At 40.3% G+C, this 15,000-nt stretch overlaps 1 protein-coding gene and 1 pseudogene across 3 annotated transcripts in view; both read left to right on the top strand.

Annotated features, from left to right (window-relative positions):
• LOC143022120 (uncharacterized) overlaps positions 1–15,000 on the top strand; it is a 558,721-nt gene that overhangs the window by 133,839 nt on the left and 409,882 nt on the right. The window lies entirely within an intron of this gene.
• Positions 7,038–10,141, top strand: LOC143022088 (uncharacterized; annotated as a pseudogene).

The raw sequence follows: 15,000 nt of genomic DNA, 5'->3' as shown, positions 1-15,000 counted from the left end.
GCTTTGCACTATTCCTCTTCTAACCATCTTGTTATATAATTTTTAATATCCATGAATTCCCTATGCATCTCACCCACAAAGTCTATGTACTGTGCACAATTGCTCTTCTAGACATCGTGTTATGTATATTTTCAAGATACATCAATTCCCTATGTATCTCAACCAAAAAGTCTACATACAGTGCATAATCTCTCTTGTAGTCATCTTGTTATATACTTTTTAAGACCCATGAATTCCCTTTGAACATCTCATTCAAAGTTTACATAATTTGCACTATTTTTTGTGTGAAAAACTGGTGTACACACACTTTTCATGTTATAAATTCATCCTGTTTTGATATTCCTATTTGTATTGCATTTCCTACTCCCACAATTACAATTTTACTTTATTTTTTCCTTCAAACATACAAGACCAACGCTTCTAAAATTCTTACCCTCTCTTTTGTATTCTTTGATGAATGAACAAATGACTTATACTCCTCTGGCATTCTTCACTTTTTTCTGAATGCTTCAGAAATCCTTTGCAAGCAAGTTCTCATGTTCATGAGTATTCCTTTTTTATCACCTCTCTTCGTATCTCATCCTTCTCTTGTGCCTTTTCTACCTTCAACTTTTTCCTTCTCCCCTCTACTTTGCATTATCAGTTCCCTTCGTCCATTAGTTTCCATTTACTGCTGGTTTGATCGTTCCATTATGTGCTCTTTCTGCAGCTTAAGTGATTTATTAAGACATTCCATCCAGGTCCTTTTGATCTTCTTTATGCAATCATCTTTCTTCGTCGTCTTCTAAGCATACCATCCTACCATCTTAGTGTTCGTCCTCCTATTAATCTTGAATGTGGTTCATCACTTGTTTGTCTTTTATATATCGTTCTATATTTCCAAAACAATATCCTTGGTGTTTCTTCCATTTTTTTTTCTCTCTATTCATTATCTGTCTTCCACTCCCCCTCTTTACTCCTGTTTTCTCAACCTTTCATTATTGCTATTTTCTCCTTTCCTTTTCACTCCACTCCACTCCAAGCCTTGCTTAAGTCTCAACTGTTTCGACCAAGTCTAATCACAATGAATTTTAGCTCAATCTCACTAGCCCCCTTTTCTCTCTGTCTCTATCTCCCCGCCCCCCTCTCTGTTGTCTCCCGTCCCCACTCTTACCTTGTAGTCAGGACGCAAAGTGCCCCCTTAAAAGACTCGTATGACCGCCAAGTGCCATGTCTCCGGACTAGGTCAAGACTATGGTCACCCTTAGCACGGCACTTGTATTTATTTATTTATTATTATTTTTTTTTTCTTTTTTGTGTATGTATGCTTTCACACCAACAATTTCGTTTCTCTTGTAAATAGAATAAAAAATAGTTTCTGTACATCCCGTAACAAGGATATATGTAGAGTACAAAGAGTGTAAACTATTGTATACCAACAACAATTAATTAAGAATCTCATCACCATTGTTGTACATAGTATAATCAGTATTTTGAATAAACACATTATTCATGGGATTGACTTTAAATAACCTAGCTATTATTATGGAAGAATACCAGCCGCTTGCATTATATGCTTATTAAAAGTGTGTTAAAGAGGTCATTCCGCGGCGAACTGAATATGTTCTGACAGGTATATTCCGACAAGATAGCTGTTTTTCAAAGAATAGTACCAGCCGTTTGCACTATTCATAGTGTACTTTAAGGAAGACAATACCGCGGCGAACTAAATATTCTGACAGGTACATTCTGACGAGAACACTACCAGCCGTTAGTACTGAGCACGGAAGTGTTCATTCTAAGTGTGCCTAATGGAACCATACCGCGGTTAGTTCAATGGTGTGTTCTGACTCCTCTTATGAAAGACTTCTCATGCTTTCCTCTCCCTGCCACTCATTTCAGGCTGGACATTTCGCTTACTTCACACGGAAGTAACAACCTCTTTTGCCACTGTTAGTCATGTCACCACTATAGACCCCTCTTTTCGCTGTTATCATCCTTGTGATCTTCACTTATGGATATGACAACAACATTGACCGGGGAGAAACGGGGTTGAGCTGTGCGAATATATAGGTTGTCATTGTCTTATTTGTGTACACTCTGAAGAAATCCTAGTTGGACGAAACGTCAGAAATAAAACTTCAACAGATTATTGGCGTTTAAACTCACCACCCTACCACTCATTCTGTCTTCACACCTCAACATGTCGAGTAGTGGTGAGCAGCCAGAAACTGTTTGGATGGATTTCGTACACGTAGGAGAATTGACAACTGTATATCTTGATACAGATTCCTGAAAAACTGCATAGAGGAACAAGTTCTACCGAAAGAGTCACCCAAACAACTCAGAAGGAAAGGAGTTCCATTTAGTGAGTGCGCAAGGTTGTATTTGTCAGAAGCTTGTGAAGAATTACGTAACACAGTAGATGAACTCAGAAACACCTTTAATAATTTAAGTTTACTACCTTTTCTGCTACGTAAATTAGAACGTGAACATTCGGTGAAAAGTGATAGGTTAGAGAAAAAGCTGATAAGCTTCTGTAATTCGAGTGAATGGAATAGGACAGGAAGAAAAGATCTCATTGTGAATTTGTCTGACTATGTCTTAACAGACACAGAGAAACAAGCCCTTTCTCTGGGTTTCAAGTTTGATATCAGTGTTTGCAAAGGTAGTTTTACGGATTATATGTTTATAAACTATAGATGGGAGGACAGTGACATAGAAAAAGGCTTTAAGCAAGGCATTATTACGTGTTTTCATGCTCTGAGGATGATTGACTTGAATGTTAATTGTGTTTATCTTGAATAACCTACATAATTCTCCCAAGATTATGTTGTTGAAGTTAATGTCATTGTCTGAAAGTAAGATCTCGGGTGTAGTGAAATTACAGATGATTTGTTCACACATTACCAAAGCCATTGTTTCAGCTCTCTTATATGGAAAGGGTTGTAAAATACAAAATCTTTGCAAATAATAGATGACAACAAATACATATTTATATCCATTTTCAGACATAAGTAGCTCTATTGTATGTAAATCAGCTCTTTCCCAAGGTTTCTGTGGTATGAGATATGATAACATAGGAACAGGCTTATGTGCATTTTCTTTTACTTCGGCATATTAAAAAGATATATATATATAGGTAAATATCTCTTTTCATGCCTGGTCAAAATTATTTAAGTTGTATTTATCTATAGGTTTTATCCTTTCTGGATGACAACTATAAACATTATCATGAAGTAAATTTAATACCTCTAGTACAAAAGTTTATGGAATTATCAACTGATTCACTGGACTCCTTCAAAGTTACGACTTTTTTCTATACATAAGTCCAATGCTTAAATGAAATTCTTCTTATACCCCTTTGGTAGTTTTGGAGAAATATCTCACGGGTTCATCAAATTCCGGGCAACATTTCCCCTTTATTATCAGTTCCTCATCTAATATTACTAGTTCATCAATACTGTAGATAAAATCAATCAACACTGTCTTTGTTTGGCTAATATTCCTATATAGCGCGTCTGCTGCAACGTTCTTTCTACCTGGAATGTATTAAAACATAAACTCATAACATTGAAATGTAGTAAACCACCTGGCTAAGCTGCCTCTATGACTCTTATGTTTGAATAAGTTCCATATACCTGTTTGATCAGTCCACACTCTGATTGGATATCCCAATATCATATCTATAAAACTCTCCAGTGAGTATATCACTGCTAATATTACTCTTTCTGTAGTGGAGTAGTTTCTCTCTACATTATTATAAAGTCTAGATGTGAAAGCTTTCGGTTGCAATTTTCCATCTCTTTCTTGCATCAGTATATCCTCTAACACTATGACGCAATAGTACAAAGAATGAACTTTCCATTATAATTAGAAAAAATGAGAACTGAAGAACTAGAAGTTTATCTTTCAACTTCTCAAAAGCTTGTTGTTGTTCAAGTCCCCAAATGAACTTTGAATCTTTCCTTAATAAAAAAAGAAAATGTGGATTAGTTGTGTCTGCATATCCCTTGATAAAATTCCTATAATACCCTGTCAATCACAAGAAAAATTCAACTATCTCTCCATTGTTCGGTACTTGGTAGTTATTTACTACTTCTACCTCTGAGTTCAATGTACTAAGCCCATGTCTATCTTATGTCCTAATTAAATGACACTCCTACAAAACCTTACATTTTTCAAGTTTCATTTTCAACCCTTCTTCAACTAGTCTTGAATGTCAAATCTAATTTCTTTAAGTGCTCAATTGCTGTTTGGGAAACTTTTGATATATCACCTAGAAATGCACTGTCTGTGTATCCTAGCAACCCATCTAGTACTGAAATCATCAATCTCATATAAATTAATGGACTATTACAAAACCCAAATGACATTAGCTTGAGCCCCTAGTGCTACGTCATTGTAATGAATGCTGTAAAATCTCGAGAATCTTAATGCATCTCGATCTACCAGAACGCTGATTTGATATCTATAGTGCTAAAATGCCGATTTTCACCTCTTAAACTATGAAGTATATATGTTATTACTGGTAACGGTAGTCCATCAGGTATTGTTCGTTTATTCAATTTCCTATAGTCAATAACTGGACGCATTTTATCATTTAGTTATGTCGCCAGAATCAAAAGGAAGTTGCATTCACTTTGACTGGGTTCTATGGCATCCCGTGATAAAATTTCAGCAATCAATTCATCTACAATGGCTAGCTTGAAACGTGATAATATTTAGGAAGGTATGAATAAGTTGAGCCCCGTATTTTAATTTGATCTGATGTTCTAAAACTTGTTTTGTCCAAGGCGTCCCCCGGCAAAGCAATTGCTCTATTGTGTTTCACCAGCAATGCAATTAAACTTGATTCTAACGTAGGACAACAAGTAGACTCCAGTTGACTCTTAAATTTCTGCCCCAAATATGTTTCTTCCTGAATTGAACAGATTGATGAAATTGGTGATTGCACCTCTTCAGCACTCGTTTAAAATCTTAATGGGTCTTGGATAGACTTGAAAAAATCCTATTTGTGTACCTTTTCTTCAGACTCTTCCTTTATTCAAAGTACTAATCACTAATATTTCTACCTTGTTCATGTGTGTCTTATAAATCTCCGAGTCCAATTTCAAACAATTTTTTCCTAATTGATTTAGGGATGGTTAGATTTTTGGAGTCTACAGTGACTCCTTTCAACTGCACTAGAACTCTGTCAGTTATTCTGGAGTCCAATAACTTCGACTTTATTACGCCACCTTCCACAGTTAGCAAAGCTTCATTAGAGTTGATGAATTCTGATTAATTTCTGAAATTTCTTGAAAATCTGAGCTGTGTTTACTATGTGTATATTTTTCTTCCTTTTGTGTTGCCTGTCTTTGAATAAACTGATTTACCCCGCTAGTATTCAATATAGCAGTTATCATCCCCATCTATCTTAATATGTTCTCTTTTCACATATACTGGTTCTAAGTCTGATTGATTTAAATAATGGATTAACTGTGATTTCAATAAGATCTCTAACTCAGCCGGACATATGATCATGCCCTCTTTTCTCATAGTTGCAAGTCCCATCGATAAATCTCCTGGGAAAACAGATAGTTCTACAACTATCACCAGTATGTGCAAGTGCTAATTTTTTTATATAAAATAAGATCTAACTCAGTCTTCCTTAATTTTTCTAACTGACTTCCTGTTACTCCTTGGAATGAATAATGTTTTGGTTCCAAGATTTTCACTCCTGGTTGCGAACTTCTAAACACTTTATTAGTTATAACATTTACCATAGATCTCGTATCAATAAATATTTGATTAGGCCTTTTGAATACTTTACCCGGAATGATGGGTCCTACAGAAGTTTTTTCCAAATGTTATTTATATAAAAAAAAAAATCACTTGTGTTGTTCTCTTACTCATATTGTCCAGTAAACTATAATGTCTATTTGTTGCTCTAGGGTTACCTCTGTAGTGTTGTTTTGTTTTGTATCTGGGGCTTTTCCTCATGTTTCTGGGTGGATACGAAAATTTGGCATTTCTCTACAGCTCTGTGTTTTATGTGCTAATCTATTGTAATACAAACAAAAAGGTGGGTTTCTACTATGATACTCATCATGACCCTCATATTTGTAGTTCCTACAAATAATCTCACAATAACATTCCCGTGCTGTATGTCCCCATTTGTTACAATTATAGCACTCAAGTCTAGCATTCCTTAAATTGCTTCTAACTCTATGATTAGATTCTCTGTTTCTGTTATCATTCCTAGACTTTATAGTTTCATTTTATTGTTGCATTCCTTATGCCATGACATACTAACTTATTGCTTTACTTTCTTTATAACCTTGTAGAAGACAATCTATCTCCCATTGTTTCTTTAAAATCCCTGTGTAACTTTTCTGCAGTCATCTCGTCACTGTTTTGTGCCAACAGTGCAAATACTATTACCTTAGTAGCCTGAGAAACTTTTAACGTGTCACTATGTCAACATTCTATAAAATCTGAATTCTTCAACATCGAAGTCATGTCCTTAAACCATCTGTCTATTTTTGCTAAATATTCTGTGTTTGTTTATTTTGTTTTTGCTGTCTTTATCATTCTAACCAAAGACCTGATATGATCCTGATCACACTTTGATTTGAAGATTTTAATGAATTATTTTTATAGGCCTCATATTTGTTTATATTTTCCATTTACTGGAAATTTATTATAAACCTAGCCCTACCCTTTTCAGGATCGACATTTTGTTTTAAGGTTTCTATCTACTTTTTCGCATCTAGAATGTTTTTGTCATTATTGGTGTATCAATTATGTTAATGAATCTATTTACTCCTATTGTACTTTCTTTCCCAGAAAACTTTGGGACATTTGACTGCGAGGTAATAACCTCGTGACGGAGAATTTCCGTGGCCATCCTAACTATAATTATAAATATAATACATGTGAATTTCTACCTTCTCTGTTGATAATTTCGATTTGAATAGATTCCTTCAACTTGTAGTCGTCCCTCAACGCGAACGGGAGCGCCCTTCGGCAACACATCACCCCTGTCCTTGTAGTCGCCGCTCTCCTTCACTAGCATGTCCTCGTACCAGTGTGAGTATTTGTGTGTTTTCCTTGGCCGCGTATGTTGTTTGGAGTTCATGACTAGTTGCTTTCGTTTTGTTTGCAGACGTATAATCTTGTTTTGTTTCTTCGGATACGTTTTAGTTGCGTGATTGCGTGCGTTCATCCCACCACTGCCATCACTATCGCCTCTCTTCGACCACTGTCATCTCTCTTGCCACCGTTAGTCCTGTCACCCCTTTACCTCTCCCTTTCCACCGTTATTGCCCTTCTGGTCCTCTGTCTCTCGTTTCTCTCTCTCTCTCTCTCTCTCTCTCTCTCTCTCTCTCTCTCTCTCTCTCTCTCTCTCTCTCTCTCTCTCTCTCTCTCTCTCTCTCTCTCTCTCTCTCTCTCTCTCTCTCTCTCTCTCTCTCTCTCTCTCTCTCTCTCTCTCTCTCTCTCTCTCTCTCTCTCTCTCTCACACACACACACACACACACACACACACACACACACACACACACACACACACACACACACACACACACACACACACACACACACACACACACACACACACACACACACACACACACACACACACACACACACACACACACACACACACACACATGTCCCGAAGAACGTTGCCAACCCTTATGGAGCTGCATTTTTCCAGTGACTGAAACTCAAAACAAGTCATTATGTGCATTATGGAAACAAATTCTTTTATTTAAAAACGTAATATTACCATTCCGTGGTACGTCGGAATCCGGTCTTACTTCGCAGCTTTTTTTTTTTTTCGAGGTTTAGTTTCCAAAGATCTCGAGTGATAGCCAATTGCCCAGGTTCTCTGATGACGAGGAACTTCGGCTATAGTGCTTTGTTGTCTGAGGAGCTAGTGAACGGCTTGGATTGGAGACGGGAATGAAAGATGGGTATGTGACGTTATCATCGTTGTTTAATAATCTTAATACGATGACGGTCTTTACATATGCTTTATTTCATACCAGGTTGTTCTCAGTTTGGAGAATGACATTGATGTGAATGGGTTGTTACATGTACAAACGATTTTGCAGGAAATAAGATGTCTAAAAAAAAAATTGGGGGATTTTTGGTGTCCTGACTTTTTTTTTTCATGCACTTTGGTCTTGAGGTTCTTCAGACTGTAATATGACCCCTTCCCGTTCACCTTCTCTCCCCAGTCCTTCCTCCTCTTCAATCAACTCTGTTTCGCTTTCTTACAACTTCATCTTCTTACGTCGTTAACACCCTTGCTTCTACAGACAGACTCTTGTCCGCTTTGGAGGCCGCAGATTTTGCAGACTTCTTCATTTCTTTCCTTTTGAGACCGGGCCTCAGGCAACCCCTTATCCGACCGTATTTTCATCACTCTCTTCCCCTTCTTCCACCTCCTCTTTCCCCTCCTTTTACCCCTCCTCTTCCCCCTCCTCTTCCCCCTCCTCATCACCCTCCTCTTCCCTCTCTTCTTTTCCCTCCTCTTTCCCTCCTTTTCTCCCTCCTCTTCCACTCCTATTCCTCCTCCTTTTCCTCCCCCTCTACCCCATCCTTTTCCCCCTCATTTTGCTCCTCTACTTCCCCACTCGTCTTGCCCCCTCCTCATTCCCACTCCTCATCCCCCTATTCTTCTTCCTCCTTATCCCCCTCCTCTTCCCCATCTTCTTCCCCCTTCTTCCCCTCCTCTTCCCCCTCTCCTTCCCCCTCCCCTTTCTCTCTCCTTTCCCTATTCTTTCCCATCCTCTTCCCCTTTCTCTTCCTCCTCCTCTTTCCATTTCTCTTCTCCTCCATCTCCCCCTCCTCTTTCTCCTCCTTTTCCCCTTCCTCCTCCCCATCCCCTTCTCCTTCCCCTTTCCCATACAGCTCCTTTCCTCTTTCCGCTTCTCTTCACCCTACACTTTCCTCTCTTCTTCCCTCTCCTCTTCCTCCTTCTCTACGCCTTCTCTTCCCCATCCTATTCTCTTTTCTTTTTCTTATTCTCTTCTCCCTTCTCTTCCTTTCCTTCCTCCCCTTGTATTCCTCCTTTTCTTCCTTTCCTCCTTTTTCCATCCTCATCCTCTTTTTTCTTTCTCCTGGTCTTCTCTCCTCTTCCCCTTCCTCTTCTCCCTACTCTTCCCCCTTCTTTTCCCCCTCCTCATCCCCTTCCTCTCCTCCTCCTCTTCTTCCTCCTCTTACTACTTCCTATTACAGTGGCCTGAGTTTCAAAACTTTTTTTTTTTTTTTTTTTTTTTTACAAAGGTCAAGGGTTTTCCGACTGATTTAGGACTTTTTGCATGCTAAATTAAAAAACAAAGTTCATTTTCCTATGTCAAATCTGGTTTCTAAGATGTAGTTTATTTCTATTCCAGCATATTTCTCCAAAATATCCTCATTGTCTAAGCGTTTGTGGCCTTTGTTTTTGCAAAACTAGGTCGTGAGTAACATTTAACGATTATTATTATTTCTCTTTTCAGGTCTAGATATATATAAGAATGGATCGGAAGTGTAAAACCCATCTTAATAAGTTCTGTTACATCTGCGGATATGTGGTTCTTCCAGACCGTCAAACAAAAATCACGGATTTGTGAAGAAGACATATAAAGCTTTCTTTGAAATCAAGCTAGGGAACAAGGATAATCCACTCGCTCCCCATATCTGCTGCAAAACATGTGTAGAGAACTTACGGGATTGGAGGAACAAGAAAAGGAAGAGTATGCCATTTGGTGTCCCAATAGTGTGGAGGGAAGAGAAAGATCACGTTACCGACTGCTACTTTTGCATGACAAATCTAAAAGGCATCAATGGTAAGAACAAGCACCATATTCAATACCCTGATGCTCCTTCTACCATAAAATCAGTCCCCCATGGCCCCGATCTTCCTGTTCCTGAGCCAAATGTCACCATGGAATCTAGTTCTGATTCCGAATCTAGTGACATGACTGATACAGCTGAGTGTGGTGCATACAAACCAGAAGAGGATGACCAACCGGTGCCTTTGACTCAAGCCAAACTCAATGAACTGACACGGGACCTGAACCTTTCCAAGTAGTCTGCCCAGCTGTTGGGTTCTCGTCTTCGAGAGAAACGTCCACTGGCACCAGATATTGCTTCCACTCCTCCACATCAAACTCGGTCTCATTAAGAACTTTGTAAAGGTAATGGGCAAGGAAGGTAGAGGATTTATTTTCCTCCATCACAAATTTCAACGAAAAAGTATGGAGAAACTTATGGCAGGTATATCTGATGGTCTCCAAATAAGGGAACTCATGAAGAACACTAGTTTTGATGATGCCCTTAATCCTGCTGAACTTTCTGCCTAGTTGTCCCTTAATTCAGTCGTTGCAAACTTCCTTGGCAAACACAGAAGTTCTCTGTGTTAGAAGGTGGTTGGTGAGTCAATGGAGAATTTCCGCCAACTTGGTGCGCGCATGTCAATAAAAATGCACTTCTGGTCTCATCTGGACTATTTTCCAGATAATTGTGGAGACTTCAGTGAAGAACAGGGTGAGCGCTTTCTCAAAGATATCAGTGCTATGGAGGAACGCTATCAAGACCAATGGGATGTCAAGAACAGGGTGAGCGCTTTCTCAAAGATATCAGTGCTATGGAGGAACGCTATCAAGACCGATGGGATGTCAAGAACAGGGTGAGCGCTTTCTCAAAGATATCAGTGCTATGAAGGAACGCTATCAAGACCGATGGGATGTCATCTCTCTGGCCGACTACTCCGGGTGCCTGAAAAGGGATGTGGGGCCTGCTCAGCACAAAAGCAAGTCCCTGAAGAGACCATTCATCCATGAATAGCTTCCTTATTTCATTATACTCTTTTTGCTATCTATTCAAAATATTTTGTAAGCCTTCAGTGAATAAATCAGTCTAATATTTTCAATTATGTGTTTTATTCACCTACAAATACATCGGAATTTAGGATATTTTTTATGTGCTAAGATTTCGTTAACTTGATATGACTGAATAAAATGAGCATGATTTTTTAATTTAGTGAAAAAAGGCCTAAAATCAGGTATTATATGATAGACCTTGAAAACACCGCAGGCCAGTGTTATCCATCTCTTCCCGCTCCTCTTTCCTCTTTACTTTCCCCTCCTCCTTCTCCTCCTCTTCCTCTTCCTCTTTCCCCTCCTCTTCCCCTTTTCTTCCCCCTTCTCTTCCCCTATCTCTTCCCTTTCCTCTTCCCCTCCTCTTCCCCTCCTCTTCCCCTCCTATTCCAACTTCATTTTCCCTTCCTCTTCCTCCTTTTCCCCTTCTACTTCCCTCTCCTCTTCTCCCTCCTCTTTCCCCTTCTACTTCCCTCTCCTCTTCTCCCTCTTCTTTCCCCTCCTCTTCCCCTTTTTTTTTCTTTTCTTCCCCTCTTCTTCCCTTCCTCTTCCCCTTCTCTCCCCCTTCTCTTACTCCTCTTCTTTTCCCCTACTTCCTCCTCTTCTTCATCCTCTTCTTCCCCCTCATCTTTGCCCTCCTCTTCCCCTCCTCTTCCCCTTCTCTCCCCCTTTCTCTTCCTCTCCTCTTTTCCATCCTTCCTCCTCCTCTTCCATCCTCCTCTCCACCTCATCTTTCCCCTCGTTTTCCACTTTCCCTCACCCCTCCTCCTTCTCCTACTCCTCTTCCTCCTCACTCTTTCTTCTCCTCTTCTCTATTTCCTTCTTCTTTTCACACCAACTTGAATAGAACCAGTCTTGTTGAGCTTCTATGTCAAAAGTCTTTTCTTCATTGAATAACCTTCGTCTGGGTTATACTGTACTGTGGCTCGGGAAACGTCTCACAGTTGTTCACAAGCATATTCACCCTAACAACTTCCACTATCTCCCTCAGTCTCGTCATCATCCTAACTCTCATTCTCTCCTTATCATCACCCTAACTCCCACTCTCTCCCTCACTCCCATTACCCTAAATCCTGCTTTCCTCACCTTAACTCTCCATCTCTCACTCAGTCTCATCATCACCCTAACTCCCACTCAATCCCTCACTCTCATCATCACCCTATCTTCCACTCACTCGCTCACTCCCATCACCCTAACTCTTACTCACTTCCTCACTCTCATCATCCTAACTCCTACTCTCGTCACCCTAATCCCCACTCTCTTCCCCACTCTCATTATCATCCTAAGTACCACTCTCTCCCCTACTCTCCCACATTCTCGTCATCACCCTAACTCTCACTCTCTCCCACACTCTCATCATCACCCTAATAACAATTCTTCCCCATCTCAGCGTTACCCTAAACCTCACCCTGAACCTCACCCTGAACCTCACCCTAAGCACGCCTCTGTCACTCAGAGCTAGACTCTACCCCTGGCCTTAATGCTTCACCTCTATATTTGCCTTATACTTCACGTTTACCCTAATTGTAACACTAATCCTTAACCTCTACACTAATTCTTCACCATCATCCTGTCTCTCACCCTCACCATTTTCCTCACCCTTTGCCGTCAATCTACTCCTCGACCTTTGTTTTCATCTTTGACTTGAACATTGTTCCTTGAAGGTCATCCTTACCCTCATCTTTGCTAACTCTTCCTCCTTGAACCTTGCTCCTTGAAGTAAACTCTTTCTCTCACACTTGCTACCCCCATCCTCCTTGAACCTTATTCCTTGAAGGTCACCCTTGCTTTCACCCTGGCTACATCTTCCTCCTTGAAACTTATTCGATGAAGGTCATTCTTCCTATCAACCTCGATATCCTTCGTCCTTCAACCTTGTTCTCGACATCACACTTGAGTCGAAGCCGTCCGCTGAGCTTCCGGACGCAGATTTTCACAAAGAGTCTTTGGCAAAGAAGAAATCCAGACTCACATTCCCCTTCCTCCCCCTCCTCTTCCTATCTCTTCTTCTTATCCTCTTTCTCTTCTTATGAAACCCCATTCTTATTCTCTTAGTTATTATTTCTATGCATTTTTCTTGTTATCTTTCTTCTTCTCTTACTTCTTCACCTCCTATTCCTCACCCTCCTTCTATTTCTCCCTCTTTTTCCTCTTTTCTCAATCTTCTTCATTTATGTTTTTATTTTTTATCATCGTCACCACCAGTCACACTATCACCACCGTCATCACTACCCTCACTACCTCCAACATGACCTCCACTTCTTCCATCATCATCACAATCACCATCACCATCACCATCACCATAACCACAACCACTATCACCATCTCTACCATAACCTCCATCACCATCACCACTACCGTCACCACCACCACCACTATCACCATCACCATCACCATCACCATCACCATCACCATCACCATCACCATCACCATCACCATCACCATCACCATCACCATCACCATCACCATCACCATCACCATCACCATCACCATCACCATCACCATCACCATCACCATCACCATCACCACCACCACCTCTACTCCATCATTATTATCATGATCATCACTATCATTGTCTTTCTCATCCCTCCGCGTCTGCAGATCGCCTTTCATCCAATGCCTTAATATTTTTCCTGCACATTCTTCTCCACCCTCTTCTCCTCCTCCTCCTCCTCCTCCTCCTCTTCCTCCTCTTCCCTTCCTAGTCCTCTTACTATCTTCCTCCTCTCTTTTTCTCCACCCTTTTTTATCTTCTCGTCTCCATTTTTCTCCTCCCTTCCTCCTCTTCTCTTCCTCCCCCCTTCCCCCTAATCCTCTTCCCCTCTTCCTCCTCTCTTTTTCTCCACCCTTCTTCATCTTCTCATCTCCTCCATTTTTACTTCTCCCCTCCTCCCTCTTCTCTTTCTTCTCCTCCCTTCCTCCTCTTCCCCTCCTTCTCCTACTCCTCCCCACTTCCTTCTTATCTTTCCCTCCTCCTCTTCTCTCCTCGTCCACCATCTTCCTCCCCTCTTCCTCTTTCCGTGCTCCTTTTCTTTCCCTCTTCCTCTTCTTTTCCTCTTCCTCTTCCCTTATTACTTCTCTCCTTTTTTCTCCCTTCTTCCTCCTCTCCTTTTCTTCTTTTTTTTTTTGCCTCCTCCATTCTTCCTCTTCCCATCTTCCACTTCTCACCGTTTTCCTCCTCCTCCTTCTCCTCCTCCTTCTCCTCCTCCTCCTCCTACTCTACCATCTCCTGTTTTTCTTCATCGTTCCCTTCCCGCCTCCGAATCCTCCATTTCCTCCTCCCAGCTCTGCTCCTTGACATTTTTACCTCCTCCTTTTTCTCTGACTTATTTTCATCTATTCCATCCTCTTACTCCTAATCTTCCTTCTCATCCCTCTCCTCCTCCTCTTCCTCCTCCTCCTCTTCCTTGTGGTTCTCCCTATTATCCATCTTCTCCTCCTCTTCATTTTCCTCTTCTTCCTCCTTTTCCTCGTCGTCGTCTTCTAGCTCCTCCCGCAGCTCCTCCCTCTGCTTCTACTTTTCCTTCACTTCCATCGCCCCCCCCTTACACCTTATCTAGATTTTCAGAAGGTATTTGATAAAGTTCTTCATAAGCAATTGCTCGACAAATAAAATTGCACAGTATTTCTAGTAGTATCCACAACTGGATTAAAGATTTGCTCTCTGAGTAAAAACAGAGAGTTGTAATTAACGGGGCCTCATCTAGCTGGCTTGACGTTAAAAGTGGCGTACCGTAAGGATCAGTTTTGGGACCCGTTTTGTTTTTAATATATGTAAATGATCTAGACGACGGCCTCCTCTGCAAAGTATCAAAATTTGCTGATGACACAAAAATTACCGGTAAAGTAACAACCACCATAGAGAAAGGAGCCCTGCAATCTGATCTAGACAGATTATCAAGCTGGGCTAGCAAATGGCAAATGAAATTTAACATAAAAATGTAAAGTCATGCACATTGGAAGTAACAATGATCACATTCAATACCAAATGAATGGCAAAGTACTGGATTCAGTAACTAAAACAAAAGAGCTAGGAGTTTTAATATCAAATGACATGAAGACAAGTAAACATTGCTCAGAATTTGTTAAAGCAGCAAATAAATTGATTGGCTTTATCGGAAGAGTCTTCGAAAATAAATCAGAAAAAATATTGCTTAAGCTTTAT

This window comes from Oratosquilla oratoria, chromosome 43 (assembly GCF_046742065.1).
Source record: "Oratosquilla oratoria isolate Oo_2021 chromosome 43, ASM4674206v1, whole genome shotgun sequence".
NCBI lineage: Eukaryota > Metazoa > Arthropoda > Malacostraca > Stomatopoda > Squillidae > Oratosquilla > Oratosquilla oratoria.
The sequence above is the reverse complement of the archived record's forward strand: the minus strand, read 5'-3'. Positions and strand labels throughout refer to the sequence as shown.